The sequence below is a fragment of the Periplaneta americana genome, chromosome 14 (assembly GCF_040183065.1).
Source record: "Periplaneta americana isolate PAMFEO1 chromosome 14, P.americana_PAMFEO1_priV1, whole genome shotgun sequence".
In the NCBI taxonomy this organism is placed as follows: domain Eukaryota; kingdom Metazoa; phylum Arthropoda; class Insecta; order Blattodea; family Blattidae; genus Periplaneta; species Periplaneta americana.
In genome coordinates this window covers 111,404,965-111,428,613 of record NC_091130.1, presented here as the reverse complement: position 1 = coordinate 111,428,613, position 23,649 = coordinate 111,404,965, and positions in this window count along the sequence as shown.

Here is a 23,649-nt window from a genome sequence, read left to right as displayed (position 1 = left end):
TAAATAATTTTTGCTACATTATATTGTAATATAGTGCTTCTAACATAATATTATGATTCTACGTATTTCACTACTTTATTTAATTTCCAAGTTAAGCATCGTTCATGTTTCTCAGGACAGTGAAGAGCGAGTAGGAAAAGTTGACGATCTGTAATGTAAGAACATTATTTTCTTACTAATTATATGTGTGCTGCCGATTACAAAGAAAAGCTACATTTTATTTCAAACAATCATTTGACAGACATGGTTGCGCTAAAGATGACCGGTAATGTTACTCCTGTACCCGCTATTCCAGGCAGAACTCAAGACAATAACCACTGTAGGCGATGCAACGGTGAGGTAGAAACTTTGGCTCATGTCTTGGGTTCATGCCCATTTGGCGAAACTCTTCGTAACAGCAGACATCACAAAATCAGGTCTGTAATCGCAACATGCCTTAAGTCCAATGGCTTCACTACCTATGAAAAAGTCCATGGAATAGCGGATACTGGAAGTCATCGGCGTATTGATATTATAACATTTAAACCTGGAGAGATAAAAGGTTAGATTCTGGATCCGACCATCAGATTCGAGACGCATCAGAATCAACCTGAGGAGGTTAATCTAGAGAAAAGGGCAATTTATGAACCCACTATCCCTTATTACAAAACATCATATAAACTCAGGGATATAGAAGTCATCGGGTTAGTGGTGGGCGCTAGAGGGACCATAACAAAACAATTCGTGTCATTCTGTCATAAATTTGGAGTCCCAACAACAACAATTAAGGAAATTTCTATTATAGCTTTGAAGGGTTCTCTGCAGATTTTACGGCGACACTTGTATTTCAATTCAAATTGCAGTTTAATTTTCTGTCTATTTTTTTATCTGTATTTTTTTTTATAAATTTTCATTATGTGAAATATTATCTACTGCAAATTTTAGTTTATTGTAAACAAATTTCTTGTAAGACATTTTTAATGTCATTTTAAATGTTACTGTTTAACATTCTTTGTCTTTGGCAACTTCACCAAGTTGAGGAAGATTTTATTATTATTATTATTATTATTATTATTATTATTATTATTATTATTATTATATACTATTAGGTTATATATTTATCAGCTAATTACTAGTATAACTAAATTTTACAAATATACATGAAAACAAAAGAAGAATTTGCTATAATTATATAAGTAAACAGTAATGTATTATAATGCGTCAAGTTTGTTACACTAGCGTTGATTAATTGTTATTTTTATGTTACTTATTTATTTACTTATAGTCGCTTTAAATTCTATATAGTATGACGACTTGTCTATACGTTTACTGTTGTTTATTGATTTTTGGATGTCTGTTTCGTTTATATGACATCATTCCATTTTTGGCCAATGGAGTATAATGAAACTTTGAATTCCAACCAATCACAGTCATACATCGCGATAATTTCTGCAGTTCGATTTATCACTACCAATTTATCGCATGGTCGTTCTTTTGTTTAGTTAGTGCCGCCAACTGTTTCCACGTAATCCACGAGCATGAATCCATCGTACTAAATAAATTGCAAAATCCTACTTTCACATCTACAACTACATCTTCATCTTCTAATTCCATGTCCATTGTATCTAAAGAAAATGACACTCCTTCATAACACTTGTTCATTTAATTAATGTATTAATCTGGTTATTTGTAGCGTAATTATAGTCCTACTATAAAAGGTTTAAATTAAATTACGATGTCACCAGATAATGAAAGCGTATTTCTGTTATAATAACAAGAGAAAAGCGCAGTACATATAATTAACATTTTTAAACCTGTATTTCGCTTTTTTCAATTGGCATTACTGAATAATATTGAATTTCTTTATTGTAGTAATCGTTCGTTATTCATCTATTTGGACTTCACAATGTCTGAATAGGTTAAGTATTCATAAATATACAATTATTAACATTTTGTGAGCGAATTTAAGGGATATATTATTTACATTTTTATTTTATTCACGAAGTAGTCCTAATAAATATCACTCGAGGTCTGAGATTTCCCAAATAAATCTCAGACCTCTTGTGACATTACTATAGATAATCTTGTCAATAAAATTCTGTTTTAAGTTTAATATTGTTGCTATAACCAATAGAATAACGTAAAATTATTATTATTATTATTATTATTATTATTATTATTATTATTATTGTAGAGCAGTATATGGGTATGGTCATGAAACTAATAGAAGAATATAATATGTGCGGAATAAGGGTAAATTCTGATAAATAAGAATATTGATTATTTGGAGACACAAAAATACAATGTTTTGAAATAAAAATAAATTAAAATGGAAATTGTGATGAACAGATTAAGCATAGGAACAATAACGGTAAATTCGCTGTATAAACTTTAAACGCAGTGTTGTGTGATAAGAACATATCAACAAAACAAAACAAAATATAACACATATGTTAATTCTGTTACTTTTTATGGAGCAGAAATTTAGCCATTGAAGGAAACAAATGAAGCTAAATTATTGACAGAATTAAAAATGAAAGAAAAAATGTGAGTCAAACATACAGTTTTGAATGACATGTCAACAAATCAGTTAAATGTTTTTGGGCACGTGCAAGGGATGAATGGAGACAGATTTCCCAAAAGTCTATTCGAGTGGATACCAGAAGGAAGAAGCAAGAGGAGAAGACCAAGAACTACCTGGCGAGAAGCGATAACAGCAGTGATGACAGCAAGGAATTTGGAAGATGATCTATGGGCGATCGGAAGATGTCAAAGACATTGAAACCCCGATATATTATTATTATTATTATTATTATTATTATTATTATTATTATTATTATTATTATTCCTTTTGATCGGATCCACATATACGGTGAAGGTTGGTATTATTGTGATACGAGTAATATTGTGACAGTTATTTTTGAGAATTAATTACAATTTTACTGAGCAAGAGAAGGATCGATTTTGTGCAGAAATTTGTCCACGAACATTCCCTTAAAACGTTGACGCAAAAAATCGATCTTCCTCTCGCTCAGTAAAATTGTAATAAATTCTCAAAAAGAACTATCACAATATTACTCATATCACAATTTACCAACCTTTACCCTATAACAACATTTCAATGAATTCAATATTTCACTTACTTGCAGCCATGTTTCCAGAGAGAGAATGGCGAACTTCCCCACCGTCACATGAAGTGGACGTTGTGATATCATTAACATGAATGTTACTTTCTTCCTGTAATCTGGGGTTCTATCTTCCCAGCCACAACCGTACACAACCTTTTCAATGCGCTCGCTCTAGAGAAAAAATAGAAAATCATTAACTTGGATATACCCATATTATATTGAAAACCTCGTTAGGTGCAATGTTTGGGAATGGAAATATAGAATACTGTACCACCTTTCGAATCAAATGTTGAAAATAAAATACTTTCCTTATATGCAAATTTGATGAAAAATGCTTATTTATTGGAGTAAAAGTAATAGTGACTTTTGTTTTCATAACTATCTGATCATATTATTGTGTTGTTTTTGTTTTGATTTTGTACCAATGTTTGTTTACAAACAACAAAATGACAAGACAGTAGTAAATTGTTTTTTGTTTTGATTGGACGCGGTGGTCCAGTGCCTTGGCCACCCAGATCACTCGACCTCACCCCATTAGATTTTTATCTTTGGGGTCACTTGAAGGCAGTCGTCTATGTAACACTAGCGAATGATGCAGAGGAGCTATTGCAACGATGCTGAAATTGCATATGAATTGATCCGTGATGACAACATTGTGTTTGAGCGAACTCGCCAGTCGCGTGTAGTCGTGCTCAGGCATGGGTAAACAATGGAGGGTGACACATTGAGCACCTTTTGTAAACGTTAAATGACAAGTTTCCAAACATGTACTTGTGGCACAAAAAAGAACAAAAATTATGACCATTTCTCCAATAAATAAGCATTTTCCGTCAAATGTTCATATAAGGAACTGTTCTTATTTTTGATCCAGGAGTACGCTCACGCGTTTCCCAAACATACTTATGACTCATCCTATATACAGAGTGTTTCCGGGCTAGTGTTACAAACTTTCAGGAATGATGGGGAAGGGCACATGTATCAATTTGAGATAAGAAACCCTGGTCCGGAAATGACTGAGTCGAAAGTTATAAGCAAAAATAGTTGTGTGGAAATGGAATTATAATTTGGTTCCACGTGCCCTCCTTCCCTTAAACTTTGGAAAAGTCGTGGAAAGATGGTATGGGTCGGATGTCTCCTACGTGGGTATTTGTTCGGATACAATCTGTGAGCTTGTCTACTGTTCCTATTGGCTCATCCGTATTCGAAAATCATATCTTTATATTCCACTCTCGTGTACTCCTCCATTCCACTACGACTGATCGACTGGACACTGCAACTTGTACATATACACTGCTGGATACAGACGTGCATATCAGGACCAACAATGTCCAGTACATTACGCCATCTGCATTGCTTAAGTGTACTTTCCTGTATCCACCCCTCAGACAGCGCACTGAATGGAATACTGTAAGTAGACAAAGTAAACAACGTCAGACGATTACAGTATGTGTAAGATGTACAGATAAATACTCATAAATAAGGTGTACAGAGGAATAAAATTATTTAATTTCCACACAACTATTTTTGTTTATAACTTTCGACTCAGTCATTTCCGGACCAGGGTTCCTTATCTCAAATTGATACATGTGCCCTTCCCCATCATCTCTGAAAGTTTTAACACTAGCCCGGAAACATCCTGTATATGAGGACCTCGCCGTCCTCATTGAATAATCAATTACTACATGTAGGTCATACATGTAGATACGTATTATTCGGATCTCGGCATAGCTCAGATGGAAAGAGCGATCAGCGCACAAAGCTGAGGATCCCGGGTTCGATTCCCGGTGCCGGAACGATTTTTCTCCATTAATATGTATCTACATATATAACTACATATATTAATTGATTTTCAATGAAGAGTCGAGGTCCACACACACACACACATACACACAGACTATACATACATACATACATACATACATACATAACATACAATTGTGGGTAGTTTAACGGAGTCGTTTTTTCCAGGAATTTTGTTGTGAGCGGGAACTCATTGGTTTTTGCTGATGGACCTAATAGAGCAGCAATGGCACTGACAGGGAATTAATCTGTAGCATCAGTCGTCTTATTGACTGAGATCAATATCTTATGTTGGATTTATCTTCGAAGCTTTTACATTACCGTGTTGAGGTAAGCGTTTGTTATAGTTAACTCACTTGACTCAGACTCCCATAATGCGGAATTTTGTAGCTTCCAGTATGAAATTGCGGTCTCAAGAAAAGCTTTACATAAATCCAATGAGAAATGTGATTATGAGCTTGAAGTTGCAAATGCCGCTGGAAATAGATAACAATATTCTTATGTACGGTAAGACAAAGAGGAAGGCAGAAAATAGGAAAGATTAGGAGAAAGCTGGGTTTGCAGTGAAAGACCTGCCCTTGGGCAGAACACTAGATGAATGAATGATGATGAATACGATTTCTTTGTAATATAATATTATGTAGGGTCAAGTAGGATTATTGTGATAGAAAAGTCAATCTTTTGCTGTAATTTTTCTATCAAAGCATATAGGTACAAATTTTAAACAATTAACGCATGTGCTACTTTAGACATATACGAAGGATTTGCAGTTAATTTTTTTTATTTTTAATAGTGAATAAAATTAAAACGAAACCATTGTATCATAATAGCCTTCTGTGTGGGCTATTGTGATACACCTAGAGGGCTATTCTGATACAGTGCTATAAAGCTGGCCATAGTATACAGAGCAATTAAGTAAGGCTATTGTGATACACACAGATGCTTAATGTATCACCTGAAAAAGTTTGGTTGAAATCACATTAAAAATTGACTAAGATCTAGCACCTTCTTTTAATGACCTCTCTTTCCCCAGTAGAATTATATTATTTACTGAAACTTTAACAGCTTACTGCCAATGCTAGAAAACTGCTGTATGACACAAATTGTTTTTTTGTGTAAGGAAATACTGGGTGAACAGTATAAAGCAAAATAGGTTTCACGGCTGGCCGGCCGGCTATGCGCGCGGAGATGAAGACTCAAGGCCGCGCGAGGCAGTGAAACCTGTTCTGCTCTATACTGTTCACCCAGTACATTGAGAAAATTATGATACAGTTTGTGTTGATAAAATAAATTAAAATTCGTTTTGAAATAATGATGAATGTATTTTCCAAAGTTGTGTTAAATTCAGCAGTAAGAAGAATAATTATTATCTATTTATACAGCTACAGTGTTTGAATGTGGAATATAAATACAGGGACATCATTTTATTTTTACTTCAATTTTTATTGTACCTGAGTTTTTGAATGTACTTCACTCCCACCCCTTCTACTAAGGAAGTTCCAACTCCACACAGAACCAAGACCGCAGATAGTAAGCAGTACTGAGTTACTGAGTATAGTACGTTCCAAAAATATGTTCGCGTTTTCCAGTGACGAAAGAGCTTTCAATATTGAATCATATTTTCGCACAGGTACTGTCCGTTTACCTACGTCGCATCCCGATTTCCCCCACCTGTTTCTGCTCCCCCCTCTGTAAAAGCTGGGATGTCTTAGCTCTTTTCTGATTCTGAAAACATTAATTTTTGTTTGGACGTTTACGTAATATTATACTTCTTTCTCTCTCTCAGTTTAACCTCTCCCTTCTAGGTACATTTACACGACCCACGCCACCCGGGCCTTACAGGGCCGCGATCTGTCGGGAGAGGAATTAAGCTATGGATCACATACATACACTTTTGACCACACAAGGACATGGAGGGCCTCCCTGCATGAGGGATCAGCTCTATGCCAGGGCCGCCTCCGATACAACATAAACATTTAAGACATTACACATCATTCACTCAGACACATATGAAAGGATTAAGGGAAGGATCGCCGTCCATGGCCGGACTTTCAAGAGGTACAATCCCGGCATTTGCCTGGAAATAACTGAGGAAACCATGAAAAACCTGAGTTAGGATTGCCGGCCCCTGGGATCGAACCCCGGACCTCCCGAATGCGAGGCCAGCCCTCTACCACGCCGCTAGCCCGCTCGGTGTAATATTATACAGCTGTTTAAAATAACTTAAATAAAAGGGCCTCGTTAAGTAATTAACTGTCACGTGATTTCCCCTCTTTCTACGATTCTGCGGCATAACCACTTGGACGGACAGTAGATAGCATGTCTGAGTAATTTTATCTGTGCGGGTCGGGCAGAAGTGAAGATTGAATTTACAGTACGTAAGGTACTCTTTTATAGAGTAAGTACAGAATTATTTCAACATGAGTTACTAGTACGAAGGACGAAACTGGCAATTGGAATTAGATGCAATAGTCTATAGTGTGATAATATGCACAAAAGAACTGAAGCCTGTATCGAAATGAACGGCCACCATTTTAAAGATGTGTTTAAATATTCATATTATGATTATTTTTTAATTTAACTTATTTCTCTATATTGTACTCTAATGTGCTGCAGACAGTATAATATACACTGCATAATGAATACGTTCGCATGGATAACTCAGTCCGTGAGTAAAAACACTTATTGTTAATACAGTACTGTATTTTGATTAAACAAAAACCTAATGAAAATTATCGAACTCAAAATCGCAATATTTCCTAGTTTACGTAAATGGATGAACTACTTTTCTTCCCTCCTATACCTAGTAGAGTGATTTGTTTGTGTTTTACGCCAGTATCATCGAACTACAGTCGTGGAAGGGGATAGCAAACTGTGTTTCCGGTTCTCTAAAGGTAAAGCCAGGTTAATATTAAAAATGTTAGTAAAAATAAAATGATGTCCCTGTACAATAACTTGATTATGCAATGTATACTAATTGATAGGTAGTAATTACAAACAAAATAGAATAGGCACAAACTAATAGTAAATTTGAAACTGAGTCAAATTAACAACAGAAATTTAGTTGAATATTTAAATAGAAAATCACAGGCTAAGTGAAATTTACGAAAACAGTTCAAATAAATTTTTAAAGCAAACAGCAATTCACAAGTTACAGTAACTAAAATCAAAATAATACAAATGAATTTGTAAAATAAATTACAGATCACAAGCCAACTAAATTGACAGTAGTGTAAAAAAATTTTAAATTAGATAGCAAATTACAAGATAACTGAATTTAACATACAGTAGAAATGAATGTGCTTGTAAGTGGAAAATTACAGCTAACTAAAATTAACAATACAGTGGGACTCCACAAATAGACACAACAATGATCCGTGTGCGAGACGAGGTACGAACTCTGTCTTTCTACGGAGTACTGCGGACATTGGAAAACATAAGGGCTGTACAATGTTTTTTTATGGCGTGCGGACCGAAACATAAATAATTAACGTACATAATTTTAAATGATATATTGTAGTATATCGTGAAGTACACGAGAGTGAGTGTCTATTTGTGGAGTTCCACTGTAATTCACAGAACTAGTAACGGAGCAGAGCAAACAAATCGAGCCGTATAGCAGAGCAGGAGGTAGGCCTTCAGAGATAAGGAGTATGGAAGAAACCTGTGTGAAAACAATGTATGCTGAGTTTATAGTGCCTACATTAGTTGTCCGCTTGTACATCGTTTCTGAAGTATTCGTCCAACTTATAAAAACAATGGTTTTCGAGGAAATGCTTTAGAGAGTTTCGAAAGGATTTTCTGTTTTCTGTGAGACAGTATTAACGGAATCAATTGAGTATTTTAAGTATCAAACATTTGGTGTCTAGTTACTATTTATAAGCGAATTTCTTTAATTTTTTTTACGAATACCGTCAATCTGTCTTCAGTGGGTAACAGATAAAACCAGTGGCGTGCCGTACATAGAAGGCAAAGAAAGCATTGCTTCTGTGTTCATAAAGCTTTTAAGAAGAAATTTATTGCAGAAATTATATTTTAAGCGTGTGAACTATGAATTCTCTAATCTTAAAGTGTCACAAAATTCTTTCTCTGAGCGCCTGTCCTGGTCGAGGCGGAGTCGTTATTCATATTCTTAACTAAAGGCTCCTATACTGTCTGATACGGATTCGTATCTTTTTTTTTCAGTGTCCCCTGCTAATTCTTGTATTCTATTGGCTACAGTGTTTCTGGATAAGTACATTTCTTCGTACTTTCTTGTATCATTGAGAGATATCTTGGCTATAGCGTCAAGAACACAACTTTTAATGAAAGTCGATCAGAAAAAGGAAGACGGTCATTGCAGTTTTGAAGAAGATATCATAGCTAACTGATAGTCATACATTTTTCATTAGATATTGGAGTCTGCAAAATAAGGAAAGTACATAATAAGCTGTTAAGAGATGATGATTGATATTTGGAAATTAGAAATGAAAATTAATACAATTCGTATTTAATTTCATGTACTTAGATCTGAAGTCATTTATTTGTTAAATTCCAGCAGTTTGTGGTCGTCTTCAATTTGTTTATACTTTTCTTCGCAATATTTTTCGTAATGTCTTTCTACGTTACATTTTTTGTTATTTTTTTTTTTGCATATGCACCGTGAGTCCCCACCACTTTTTTTTACTAAAAATAAGTCTCCATTCTTGTTAAATATATTATAATAAATTATGTTCTCTTGTATTTAACCTACGTACGGATTGCAAACCCTTGGCCTACGGCAGTCATATCAATTGATGCCCATAGGAGCAAGCGCGCGCTTTAGAGCTCAGGAGAGCCTGAGCATTTTACAGCGGAAAGGAAAGAGACAGACGAAAGAGGTAGTATATGCCGCTTGGTCGAGCTATATTCAGGGATGGCCAGCACTGATTCAATGGATAAAGGGAAGGGAAGTTATTATAACTGTATCCATGTTAATTTTTAAATTTGTCTGAGAAGTGTAAGTGCATTACAAGATTGTAAATTTTAATTTTAATGTCCATTTTTTACAAGTTTGATTTTTTTGCTCAAAAGAAATAATATCTCAACTTTTTTTTTTATAGAAAAGTGAAATTTTCAGATATAGGCCTATTTATTTAGTAGCCTTACAGAATGTTTTCATAAATCTAATATACCGTAAATACGTATTACTGAAGATAATGTATTGAAATTTTTGAAAATATTCGCATAGAAATCGTTTGTAAGGAAATGAATTAACAAAGCAACTACTGTTACATCATAAGGAAAAGATACGTGCCCATGTGAAGCTCTATAGCTTTAGCACATTTCGAGAAATTAATTTAATATTCTGATGATAAGAAGTTGCTCACCAATAAGTTATCACCTTAAAAGCATAATGCGATAAGAGTTTTGTTATGGAATATTAGTTACACTTAAAACATATACAGCATCTAGGTAATTTTCCTTTGTACTGTAATATTGTTTTGATTAGTTTATTGATTACTTTTATAAGGCTAAAAGTACCATCAATATCAATTCCAACTTATGTCATACACAATCTCTTTTTTTGGGATATCACTTTCTTTATGAATGATGTGTTTCGTCCACTTAATACAGTATAATATTATACTACTATGAAATTTAAGTGAATATTCCTTCTTAACTCTCTATTATGTTATTAAGATTTAAAACACAACTGCAATATTAAGAAATTGGTATTAGTACTTTTGTTTTACAGACAATATAGATAATATCAAACAGAAAGAAGTCATGTAAAAATAACGACATAAAATTTCACGTTCCGTTTGAAGTTTGAGCACCACTGTTTTCTTAATCCAACAGGTTGCTTATTCATATACACAACCCTTCCTCTTTCCATACTTAGCGCTTGCTGCCCGCGCACGATGTCAAGGTCAGAAAAATGCGCTTGCTTTGACATCACTGGCCTACGGTTTCCACTAATCCTAGTTATAATAGTAGCCCGTTCGTTTAGTATGTTCTTGTTTAATCCCCCGATGTGAGCTACAGGCACACTGGGCCCTGAATCGCGCGTTTTCGCCTATGGACATCAATTAACGTGACTGCCTTAGACCATGTCTCCATGACGCGGGAAAATGTGGTCTTACTATATTAGAACTTTTCTACACTATGTACTACATTTTTAAAATCTATTATTCCAGACTATGTTCTTACCTCATTGATTAGCCTCTGTCCACACCAACATGGCACAAGTAGCTGACTTATGGATGTAACAACAATAACGCCGAACTTAACTCTGATATGTGGATTCACATTAGGCTGTAAAGACGAAGGACATTAACACTGATTTAAATTAAATGTTTTACATTATATTGAAATAAATACACAGCTAAAAGCAGCTCTACGGGATTTAATATTATTTGATTGAAAGAAATTCGTTTTCTAATTAGTAAGTTGGTTCTAATCTTATCACTGCGACTAATAGTAATAATAATAATAATAATAATAATAATAAATTAAAATATTTCAATACTTTGAAAATCAGGAGAAGATTATAACGCATAACTTATTGATATTTTAGAGAGAAAATGATTGTAATTAATACTCTATCCAATTAAAAAATAATTTCATTCTCTCATTAAACAATTTACCAAGTAGTAGGTACTGTATTTCCATACTATATGTGTGTGTAAAACAAAGCTTACAACTAGTTTCAGTATTTTCTATAAAACTCTTGAAGAAGATATGCAACTTACTTCGGTTGCTAAGAAGGCGGACAAACACAATCCCACCATCAGCACAACGAATTGCACAAATATTCCCTCGCTTAACACGTCTTGAACTTCATCTACAAAGCTGTAAGAAGGTGCTGTTTGATTAAAGAATACAATATAAAACAATCTAGTATTGAAATAAAAGTTAAATTTCTTACTTTAAATTCGTGTGCTTTACAACAGGATTTTAATACTTTCATAATAAACATTAAAATAAACAATTATTATTTACTATTATATACTAATTCAGAACGGTCCTTTACTTTTTATTTCCAAAGAAAATCACGATGTCTCAAACAGGAGTCGAATTACGGATGGTGACTCATATGGAACTCTTCCAGAAGAAAAGGTTTACCGTGAAAGATTTATGTAATTATGTGAAGGACAAATTAGAATACTATAGGACTGTCGTGGTACTATTGTAAGAAAAATTACGAAACGGAGCTGTGACTTTTAGATATTTTAGAAGCAATGTGGTAGAAAATGTGACAGGATTGTATAAAATATCGAAAATGTTTCAATTCAGAAATAAATTTCGCGGCAGATTATTACGTTCACGTAGTACCACAGATCCTACTCCTACTGAATTATCTGTTGAGAGATCAAGAAAATAATATACGGAAGATAGTTTTAAAACAATTTGTACATCAGCACAGTCATTGATGAAGGAGAGATCAAACTTGGAAGTCAACTCTCCTTGAGGAGAGCAGGGAAGCAGCATCTGTAATAAGAGACAGAGGAAAAACCACTCCGAAAAAGGCAAAAATAAAAAAAAGTATATTTTTCACCATGTTCTCCAGCAGTACCATATATCCCTGAAGTAGGTCTACTGTCATTTTATTACAATATAAACTCACTAAAGGGCAATACATTAATATCTGAAAATCTGTTATATAGAAACCAAGTTATTAACTTTGTCCAAACGCACAAAAACGTAACAAGAGTTTGTATACAGAACAAAGATGCTACCTGTAACTACTGTACAATGTTTCATAAAAATCTGTTACATAGGAGAAAAGTTATGAATTTTGTCTAAATTCGCCCTCTATAATAGGGTAGTTTCTTTCACAGAAATTAATGAGAGTTCGTATACAAAACAAATATGTTACCTGTAACTACTGTATAAAGTTCGAAGGAAATCTGTTAGAAAAGTTGACAACTTTGTCTAAATTCACCCCCTAAAATGGGGTAGTTTCTTTTACAAAAATGTAATGAGAGTTTGTATACAAAACATATAATACCTGTAACTACTGTATAAAATTTGTCGAAAATCTGTTAGATAGGAGAAAAGATGATAATTTTGTCTAAATTGACACCTAGTAATGACGTAGTTTATTTTACACAAACACAATGAGAGTTTGTATGGAAAACAAATATGCTACCTGTTACTGCTGTACAAAGTTTCACAAAATTTGTTAGATAAGAGAGAAGTTCTTAATTTTGTCCGACTAGATTTACGTTTTGGACCACTGTGCTCCGGCCGGTAAACTTCTGAATGTTACAAATTGTCATTTTGGTTGAAAATTAGCTCGATTCAGTAATTCGTTTGAAAGATTATATCCGCACGTGACTTCTGTTTCTTTAAATTTTGTTGCTCATTGTTTGGTTCGTTTGACTCCTCGCTCTCTTGTTTGCCCACTTGTTTGTTTTCTCGCTTATATGTACGAGAGCGTGCTGAAAAGTAATGCCTCCTATTTCTTTTTGTTACTGTGAACAGAGTTAAAAATATTAGTGATAGTACATTATATTCAGTGAACTTTCTGCTTTTAGTGACGCAAGTTTCGTATCTCTGCCAATAGAGAGCTCTTAGTTATAGCCTGAAACATGGCGACGTGTACCAGCAATATGTCGATGCGTTTGAAGCAGCGTGCTGTGTTCGAGTTTTTTTACAGCAGAAAATGTGCCCCCGATAGACATTCATCGGAGATTGAAGGATGTTAATCGTGATCAATGTGTCGACATCAGTACTGTACGACGTTGGTCTGCTCGTGCTCGTAATGAACCTGGTGCAACACAGTGGAAGACCACGTACTGCAACTGATGACGCTCATCGGAATCGTGTCGATGAACTCATTACAGCGAATCGTCGCATAACACAGGAACACCTGTCCATCAGTGTGGTATATCAAGGGAGCATGTGCAGGTGATAATTGCAGAACTGGGATTCAGAAAATTTGCGCACGATAAGTGTTTCGAATGCTCCTTCCTCACCTGAAACAGAAGAGATTGTACAATTGCCAACAATTGCTTCTGCGCTACGTATGGGATGACGATGAATTCTTAAAGAACACTGTCACAGGTGACGAAAGCTGAATAGGCTACACCACTTCGATCCCGAAAACAAGAGATCATCAATGCAGTTCCACCACAAAGGATCATCTGCACTCAAAAAGTTCAAGGCTGTGCTATCAGAAGGAAAATTCATACTTACAGACATTTGGGATAATCAAGGTGTGGTGCATATGGAATTCATACATAAAGACACTAACATTAATTGTGTACGGTATTGTGAAACCCTAAAGAGACTGAAAGCACGAATTCGAAGGGTTCGTCCAGATATGGAGAGCCCCTCCTAAAACATGACAACGCTCGTCCGCACACCACTGCAATGACAACAGAATACATTCAGCGTCTTAGTTTCGCTGTTGTTTATCATCCTCCGTATAGTCCTGACCTGGCGCCATCAGATTTTCATCTGTTCCCAAAACTTAAAGAACACCTGAGCCTTCAATCTCTGATGAATGTCCATCGGGGGCACATTTTCTACTGTAAATACTCGATCATAGCACGCTGCTTCAGACGCACCGACATAGTGCTGGTACACGCCGTCACATTTCAGGCTATAACTCAGAGATACGAAACTTGCGTCACTGAAAGCAGAAAGTTCACTCAATACAATCTACTATCACTGATACTTTTAAGTATATTTACAGCGACAAAAAAAAAAAAAAAAGGAGGCATTACTTTTCAGCATACCCACGTATGTTCGTTGTTTGTCCATATACTGTTTTTATTTCCTTTGTTCTCCTACGCACAGATTCCAATCATCCATTTTGTTTCATCCCTTTTGTCGCCTTTTTGTATATTATTTTATCAGCGTTTTTGTACATTCATTCTAGGATTCAGTTATATGATTAGCTTATATGAGTAGTATTTCTAACTATAACATTTAGACGGCCTTTCGTCTAACCGTAAATGTGTGTTCAATGTACTGGTGATTAATGGTGATTACTTATAGCACACAGACGTGTAATAATTTCAGAGACGAGAAAGAAATGGACTTAAACCTACTTGATTGAAAAATGAAAATATCAGACAGAGATGTAATTGCGTATGTAACAAAGGCGATCTAATAAATATAATGAATGATTAAATAATATTAACCTTGTTAATTCCTGGTGATTCTGTATAATACGGTTTAGTCGCTCGTTGTATTCCTCGTCGCAACTTGTATTGAAATCATCTTCAACAGATCGGGATACATCTTGATCGGTGCCAAGTGTCATATCGAGTGTTTGCTTTGTTGCATTTGGGACAGTTTCCTTATCTTTATCTGTCCTTGAAACTGAATTACCTCTGTTTTGAAAAATACTTCCATTGTCTGAAGTCGATTGTTTTGTTTTAATATTCTTAGTAATATTTTGTTTCTCGATATCATCAATGTCATCACAGTCGTTAAACTCCGATACCCGAAGTTTACCTTCTGCATTTCTTGAAGTTTCTGTACCTGAATTACCTTCTTTACTGAGACTCGAGATTTCTGTGTGTAATATCTTCATTTTACAGTATACATGTAACATAATTGTGGCATTGAATAATACAACGTACCCTATGTACAAAACTAACAAAAACATTCCTAAACCCTGATATGCTGCTGTTGCTACAAATACCCGGTAACTCGACATGCTCCATTGATAACGGGCAGGAAATGGAAGTTTGTATTTGTGTTCTGTTGTTGCATTCATCATTATAATTCCATCGTTTTCAGGAAGTTTTTGTGAGAGTAATGATGTTGTGAATATGATCGTAATTGCACCGACATACGCTCCCAGCAAACCCTTTCTCCAAATGTTTGATTCAGATCGTGTATCTCTCAAAATATCACCGTACTTATATTGAAGCTTCTGATAAAATTCTAAGTCCGCTAGCAATCTCATAATCAAATGCCGTACCCTTTTTTTAATCCAGATAAATCTGATCACACCAGTAAGCATTTTCATAAATGTTAAAATAACTGTAAAGCAATCAGCGAAAGTGAGAAGATCATTGTCATCAAATATCAGTGTAATGCATATTGCAATGAAAGTATTAACACTTATGGACAGAGTAAAGAAGGTGTAGACATTGTAGAGTATTCGTATTATTGCAGAAGATTCAATGGGTTCCCACAACCCCAACAGCCTCATAAAATACAGAAGACTTTTCATATTCACTCCTACAGACAATTCTTCTCCATAAGAACTCATGCTTATGCGAGAAACAGAATTGTAGTTCTTATTGTTGATATTATCATATAATTGCAGTTGTTCTACTTTATAATAATTAAGCTGTAAGATACGTTTGTCCCAACTGTCGCCTCACTTGTGCTGTTGTTATCTTCTTTTTGTAATACGATTCCAGAAAAGGAAAGTGGAATCTGAAACTGTGCGAAGTGGAATCAAATTACTTGTTACCTAAGAAATTAATAGTTTAAAATTGTATTTCTTGTATTACGTTGCCCTAGTGTTGCTCGTTAAGTCTGAATTCCTTATTTGGACACGCGAGCATTTAGGTTTGTATAGGCCTACTCAAATTTTAATCTGTCTACTTGTTAAGATCTTTTACTAGGAAACGAAATGCGTAATCTTGATACAGGACAGAGAAATGGATACTTATTTATTACGCAGTCATGTAATATCATGTGATGTTGTTATTCCACTCAATTGGTGGCGTATAATGAAAAGACGTGGAATAATAATTGGAAGGAAACCGTGAAGCCTTAATATTTTGTCTTGGTCGTTATAATTATGAAATAATTGAAGTACGGTATTACAAGGTTTTGAATTTCTAACTTGTCTTCAGATGAGTAGTGTTTTACTAACGAACTTACTTTCGAATTTTTAATTACTAAATTTTACGACCCAATAGGCCTACTTGACTTACACTTTAGATCATATAACAGATTGATCATCGTAATGGACTTTCAAGGCAAACCACTTTTAAAAATTTCACTATGCTGCCAGCTAGCGATTGCAAAAGAAGTAACGGTACGCGTACCACTATTGGTACGTGAGTTACTGCTGCCTGTTGCTTCAACGAAGTGTGAAATAAAAATATGAATTTTCATAAAACATAGAAACAGATAGGGCATATATATAACATATACAGTCCACACCTGTGGAATAACGGTTCAGCGCGTCTGGCCGCGAAACCAGGTGGTCCGGGTTCGAATCCCTGTCGGGGCAAGTTACCTGGTTGGGGTTTTTTCCGGGATTTTCCCTCAACCCAATATGAGCAAATGCTGGGTAACTTTCGTTGCTGGACCCCGGACTCATTTCACCTGCATTATCACCTTCATCTCATTCAGACGCTAAATAATCGAAGATGTTGATAAAGCGTCGTAAAATAACCTATTAAAAAAACATATACAAACGATGGTCTGTCTTTGGTTTGCTGTTTGGCAGTGGAGGTTCTATTACAAAATTCATATGGAATTATCTTAAGGAACTACACATTCCTTTCGACTGTGCAATGTCTATTCTAATAAATAATATTAAGGACTTTCTTCCAATATTACATCATCATCTCTATTTCACTTAGGTCACTTATATTTGCCATCAACAATTAACTTTCTTTTCAATGTTTCAAATATCACATTATATTGTAAATGTTTATTGTATTTAGGACGCTTGTGGTCATTCAAATTCTTTGAGCTGGTATCTTTAATGAATAAATGAAAAGAAAAACAGGATTATGTTTATTCAAGAAGTGAATATTTTACAACATTTAATTTACAGAATAAATTCATTTAGACTACCAAGGTAGCCGTATTTTTTAATTCAGAATCGGCAATTCAGGTTATTGTTTCATCGTCATCAGAAGAAAAGAGGGAAATATAAACAAAAATTACGTTTCTATAAACAGACAAAATAGTTGCTTTACAATAAAATTGAATTGAATTTAATGGAGGGGTGCACTGTGGCCCAGCACTGCGACCTGTTAAGATCTATTGCAATGACCGTCTGGTGACGCATTCCCAAACTCACACCGGCTGACCACAGTAAGGTACTAGAGATGAACAAAACTAACTGCCGCTCTCGCTCGCTATGTTCGCTCCATTTGTCTTTCGAGTCACGGCTCGTCATTCTCGCTGCGCTCCTCGAAATAGCATTTGGTCGGCGTGGAAAGATTTTGTAACTTGGAATAACATACATAATTGAAATACATAACATAAATGTTTAAATGAGCCAAAAAGACAAAACAGAACAGTATCTTAGTTATCAAAATATTCTGGTTCTAATATATGATATTACCTATGGTTATATAAACAGAGAAGAAAACAATTCTCAAATAAATTTGAATATCTAAGAAACATAAAGCATGACATTAATATCTTTTTATTTGAGATTGCACACTTGATCTTAAAAATATGAAAAGAAAATTTCTAGCATTTTAATAAGGGCCTAGTACTTAAATAAAGGCTGGGGAACGGATTATTATACATTGAAAGGAAGAGATGTTTCAAATAGGCTACTTGATTGTTTATACATATATAACAGTTGCCAAAGTAGATAAAAGTTCAGTCAGGTATAACCAACTGTGGCGATTGAAGGCCGCTTCGGGACTTGATCACTATCGCGTCTCGGAAGACTCGGTAGTCTTTACGTCAAGGACGCGACGTAATACAGTAAAACCTCCCTAAAACGAAAAGCGATCGTTCCAGAATTTTTTTTTCCGTTTTCACAGGTTTTCGTTTTACAAAGGGTTGAATTTCGGCAAAACTAAGAATAGACTACTGCAATGCTCACTGTAGGAAGAACACAATGAAGAAATAATTTGAAATAAAGGTTACTACAGTACTTACAGAGTGAATTTTATTTTCATAATTATTAACTTACGTAATTGCAGCCTATCTCTCTCCATCTCTCTGTGCCCTAGTTTCTTGGCCCCACATTTCTTTTAAAGCGCATTCCCGCTACTTTTTTTTTTTTTTTTTGAAGGGAACGTTGTAGGATTTCCTTCGCGTCCTACATCAATTCAGAGTGTAAATTGCGCCCTGATCCATCGGTTGTTTAACTGAAGTTGTGTGGAAAATAGATTACTTCGCGTTAGACAAATCAGTCCTTGGATGGCAGGTAGGACTGTCTAAAAACAGTATGACCCTACGACCTTGACGTTTCATTGCTCCATTAAAAGAATGAAGCCACTCTTCCATGATAGAACTGGTCATATAAGCTTTTTTTAAATTAAATCACACAGTTTTACTTTATTCGCACTGTTATTTAACACTGTATTAAAACTCAGAATAAATAAACGGAAATGTGAAACTAAATTGACACTACACTACAATTAATCACAGTTTTATTCTACTCGCACTGTCCTTTATCACTGTAGTGGCCTACTGAGAATAAATGAACGAAAATGCAAGAGGTTTGGAAGAAGTATCTGTACACGGGGTCAGTAACCTCCCCGGGTCCTTGACAATAAGCACAGAATAGTTGCATGGTTAGAGAATACGAAATTACAGTTTAATATTTCCGTCTTTGACTTATTTATTAAAGTGTCAACATAGTTATTTTGTTAACACATCTTGACATTTGATTACAAAATCCTTGATATTACCCAATTCATGACCGGTTTAGATTAAGATATCTTCTATAAATTCCTGTGTGACTCACGTCTATAAATTGAATTTTGATTTTGCATGTGTTCCAATAAGTCATGTAATGAAGAAAAAATAGAAAAGTACAGTTTAATATTTCTGTCTTTGACTTATTTATTAAAATGTCAACAAAGTTATTTTGTTAACACATCTTGACATTTGATTTTGAAATATTTGATATTACCCAATTCATGACCGGTTTAGATTAAGATATCTTCTATAAATTCTTGTGTGACCCACGTCTGTAAATTTGAATTTTGATTTTGTATGTGTTCCAATAAGTCTTGTAATGATGAAAAATACGAAATTACAGTTTAATATTTCCGTCTTTGACTTATTTATTAAAATGTAAACAAAATTATTTTGTTAACACATCTTGACATTTGATTATAAAATCCTTGATATTACCCAATTCATGACCGGTTTAGATTAAGATATCTTCTGTAAATTCCTGTGTAACTCACGTCTATAAATTGAATTTTGATTTTGCATGTGTTCATAAGTCATGTAATGAAGAAAAATACGAAAGTACAGTTTAATATTTCTGTCTTTGACTTATTTATTAAAATGTCAACAAAGTTATTTTGTTAACACATCTTGACATTTGATTTTGAAATCTTTGATATTACCCAATTCATGACCGGTTTAGATTAAGATATCTTCTATAAATTCTTGTGTGACTCACGTCTATAAATTTGAATTTTGATTTTGTATGTGTTCCAATAAGTCTTGTAATGATGAAAAATACGAAAGTACACTTTAATATTTCCGTCTTTGACTTATTTATTAAAATTTCAACATAGTTATTCATTACATGACCTATTGGAACACATACAAAATCGAAATTCAAAAATGGTTAGAGAAGTTTCACCCCCAACGCCTGACAAAGAATAGCGAAAGCCTTCCAGATCATTGCATGTACAGTCACACAAAAAAATATGCCATGCTTCGTAAAATATTATCGCAAAATTAAAAATGATTTGATAGAATTTAGCAACAGTTACGCTTAAAATTATCCGTTTTAGTCAGGCTTTTTACCTAAATGATGCCCAAAAATGATTCCGTTTTCGCGTTAGGCAGTTTTGCGTTTTAAAGTATTATCTTACATAGGAAATCATTCCGTTCCCAAACTTATTTTTCGTTTGTGCAGGTTTCCTTTTAGCATGGTTTTACTATACAACATTGTCGTGCGGGTTTTCGGCTTTGCAGGCGCTGTTAGTCTCGCTTTCTCGATCGTAGTTCATCTCTATAAGGTACTGTTAGTGACTGGTAAATCCGACCCTAGAACTTGGAGAAGTTAGGGGTGAAAATTGCTCTCCACCCATCACACTCTTCAGTAGCGAGAGTTTCTCAGTCAGTTTATGGTTGTCAGGTGGTCAGATCCTCAGGCTTGCCTGCTTGTGTGTTGTACGTGTTGAAAACATTTGGTCTGGGGATCTTTCGCTTTCGCGTTCTGTAATATATTACTAGCTCTTTAGTTTTTGTTATAACAATTTAGTTTAGTTAGTGTGTTCTTCTTTATTATTGTTTCAAGTTTTTAGTTATAATAAATGTCGTCTTGGACTTACTCATTCGGTGTTAACATCCGACTCCCTCTGCCTAGTTTGAAAGCGGGAATCTGATTTCAATGCCAAGCCTGATTTGATAATTACTGATGATGACGCGTAATGAACTTCTTCGTTACTTTAGCCCTTTGTCCATTTCTTAATGATTCGAGGGTGTCTCGCTATCCTTCGGCAGGTCTTCGTACACAACTTCTTTCTTTGTCTTGTTTTATCTCCGCCTTAACCGACTCAACAAGCCAACGAGATGTAGGGGATGACATATCTCTCACAATACAGGACCATTATGGAGACGTTACAGGACAAGTGCAAGACCTACCGAGTCCTGTGGCATAGAGATAAATTTCACCCCACGTCAGGAATGGAACCACGGACTGCCTAGTTGAGAAGCACACGTCGTAACTGCGGACCCTACACTTCTTTCTTGTGAAAATATATTGCTAGCTACTTTCACAACGCGAAGTCTTAAAAGTATTATTTTATTCTATTTTTACAGCTAAGTGCTGGCTGACACTTCCTCTTAATTTGCAGTTAGCTTATCGAAATAATTTTGAAATTACTGAAGAGTGTGATTAACTCGCAATTTATTAAAGGAGTATGTTAATTCATTTACAGCTGTTGAAAGGACTGCGACTGGATTGGCATCACGTTTTCCCGTTACTAATTAAACTACATAATAGCGAACTACTATTTACTATTTAGCCATAGTTATAGTCATTTTCAGAATACCCTCAGATTGCTTTAATGTATATTTGCCATTTGATATATTACATTTAGGATACTGCAGTCCAAGTTTCCAATAATGTTTTAATTACCATCCGTCACAAATGTTTGATGAAATAGTTAATTTCTGCGAACTAATGTACGTAGTAATTTACCAGGGTCTTAGAAGTCTTTTCAATCTTATTTTCCTTCTGATTTTGTTGTCAGAAATATGCAATGTGAATTCGTCCCTTTCTTGCAATATGTCATTTTGGTTAATGTTTGAATTTCGGCATTTCTCGTGTGATTTATCTAAGTGTATGCAACCGTCCATATAGTGCTGTTTTTTTTAAACAGCGCCCTTTTTGGTAACAGAAAATAAGCAAGTAATATGTAATAGTAAATAAAATATTTGAATAGGTTAATGTGTTCAGTTAATGGGATGTCTGTTATCAAATACAGCTAAAACTGTTTCTGAGGCTAATATAATTGAAGCAACACCATTATGATTCATCGGTGAGTAATATGTTTTCTTTATCAATAGTAGCAGTAGCAGGGCAGTCCCTTCTCTACCCTCTACCTCTGTTTGTCACGTGTTTGTTGACAGCGTGCGGACTGTTAGAAGTGGAGTGGGTGAAATTCGTTACAGGGCCGGATTTACCAGTCACCAACAATACACTGTGTGTCCAGGATTCGAGCAGACAACCCCACTCGTTCCTAGGCCAGTACCGCCCAAGCGTCGCCAGCCGGCGTTAGGGGAATGCTACGGAATGGTAACGAAATGGAGAAATGGTGATGGAATAATGTAAATTTCTAATTTGGGGAAAAACGGGAGAACCCCCTGGAAAAACTCGCCACAAATATCCATGTGGACGTATTTATTATGCAGTGTATATTATATTGTCTACAGCACATTAGCGACCAATTTAGAGAATGAAGTTAAATTGAAAAATAATCATAATATCCTATGGATATTTAAACACATTTTTGAAAATAGTGGCCGTTCATTTCGATAGAGGCTTCAGTTCTTTTATGCATATTATCGCACTATAGACTATTGTACCTAATTCTAATTAGCAGTTTCGTCCTGCGTACTAGTAACTCGTGTTGAAATAATTCTGTTCATACTCTATAAAAAAGTACCTTACGTACTGTAAATTCAATCTTCACTTCTGCCCGATCCGAAAAGATGAAATTACTCATACATGCTATCTACTGTCTGTCGAAGTGGTATTGTCGCAGGGTCGTAGAAAGGGGAGAAATCACGTGACAGTTAATTACTTAACGAGGCCCTTTTGTTTAAGTTATTTTAAACAGTTGTATAATATTACGTAGACGTCCAATTCCTAACAGAAATTAATGTTTTCAGAAAAGAGCTAAGACAACCCAGTCACTAACCTTTACAGAGGGGCGATCAGAAGCGGGTAGAGGAAACCGGGATGCGACGTAGGCAAACGGACAACAGTACTTGTGCGAAAATATGATTCAATATTGAAAGCTCTTTCGTCACTGGAAAACGCGAAAATATTTCTGGAACGTACTATACTCACTAACTCAGTACTGTTTAAGGCGACTTTTACTTCATACGAGATCTTGATTCTGTGAGGAGAAGGATTGGAAGTTTACTAGTAGAGGGGATGGGAGTAAAGTACATTAAAAAACCCAGGTACAATAAAAATTGAAGTAAAAATAAAATGATGCCCCTGTAGTATGTGAAAGACTTGCAAATAAGGAAAAGAATATGAAGAATAAGGTTGAAGAAGAAGTAGAGATTATGGAATAGTATTTATTGCTCTTAGTGCGTAACACATATATGTTACCTGATATATTTGATTTTCATCTGTTTTAATATTACAGTAAAAGCGTCGTAAAATAACCTACTAACA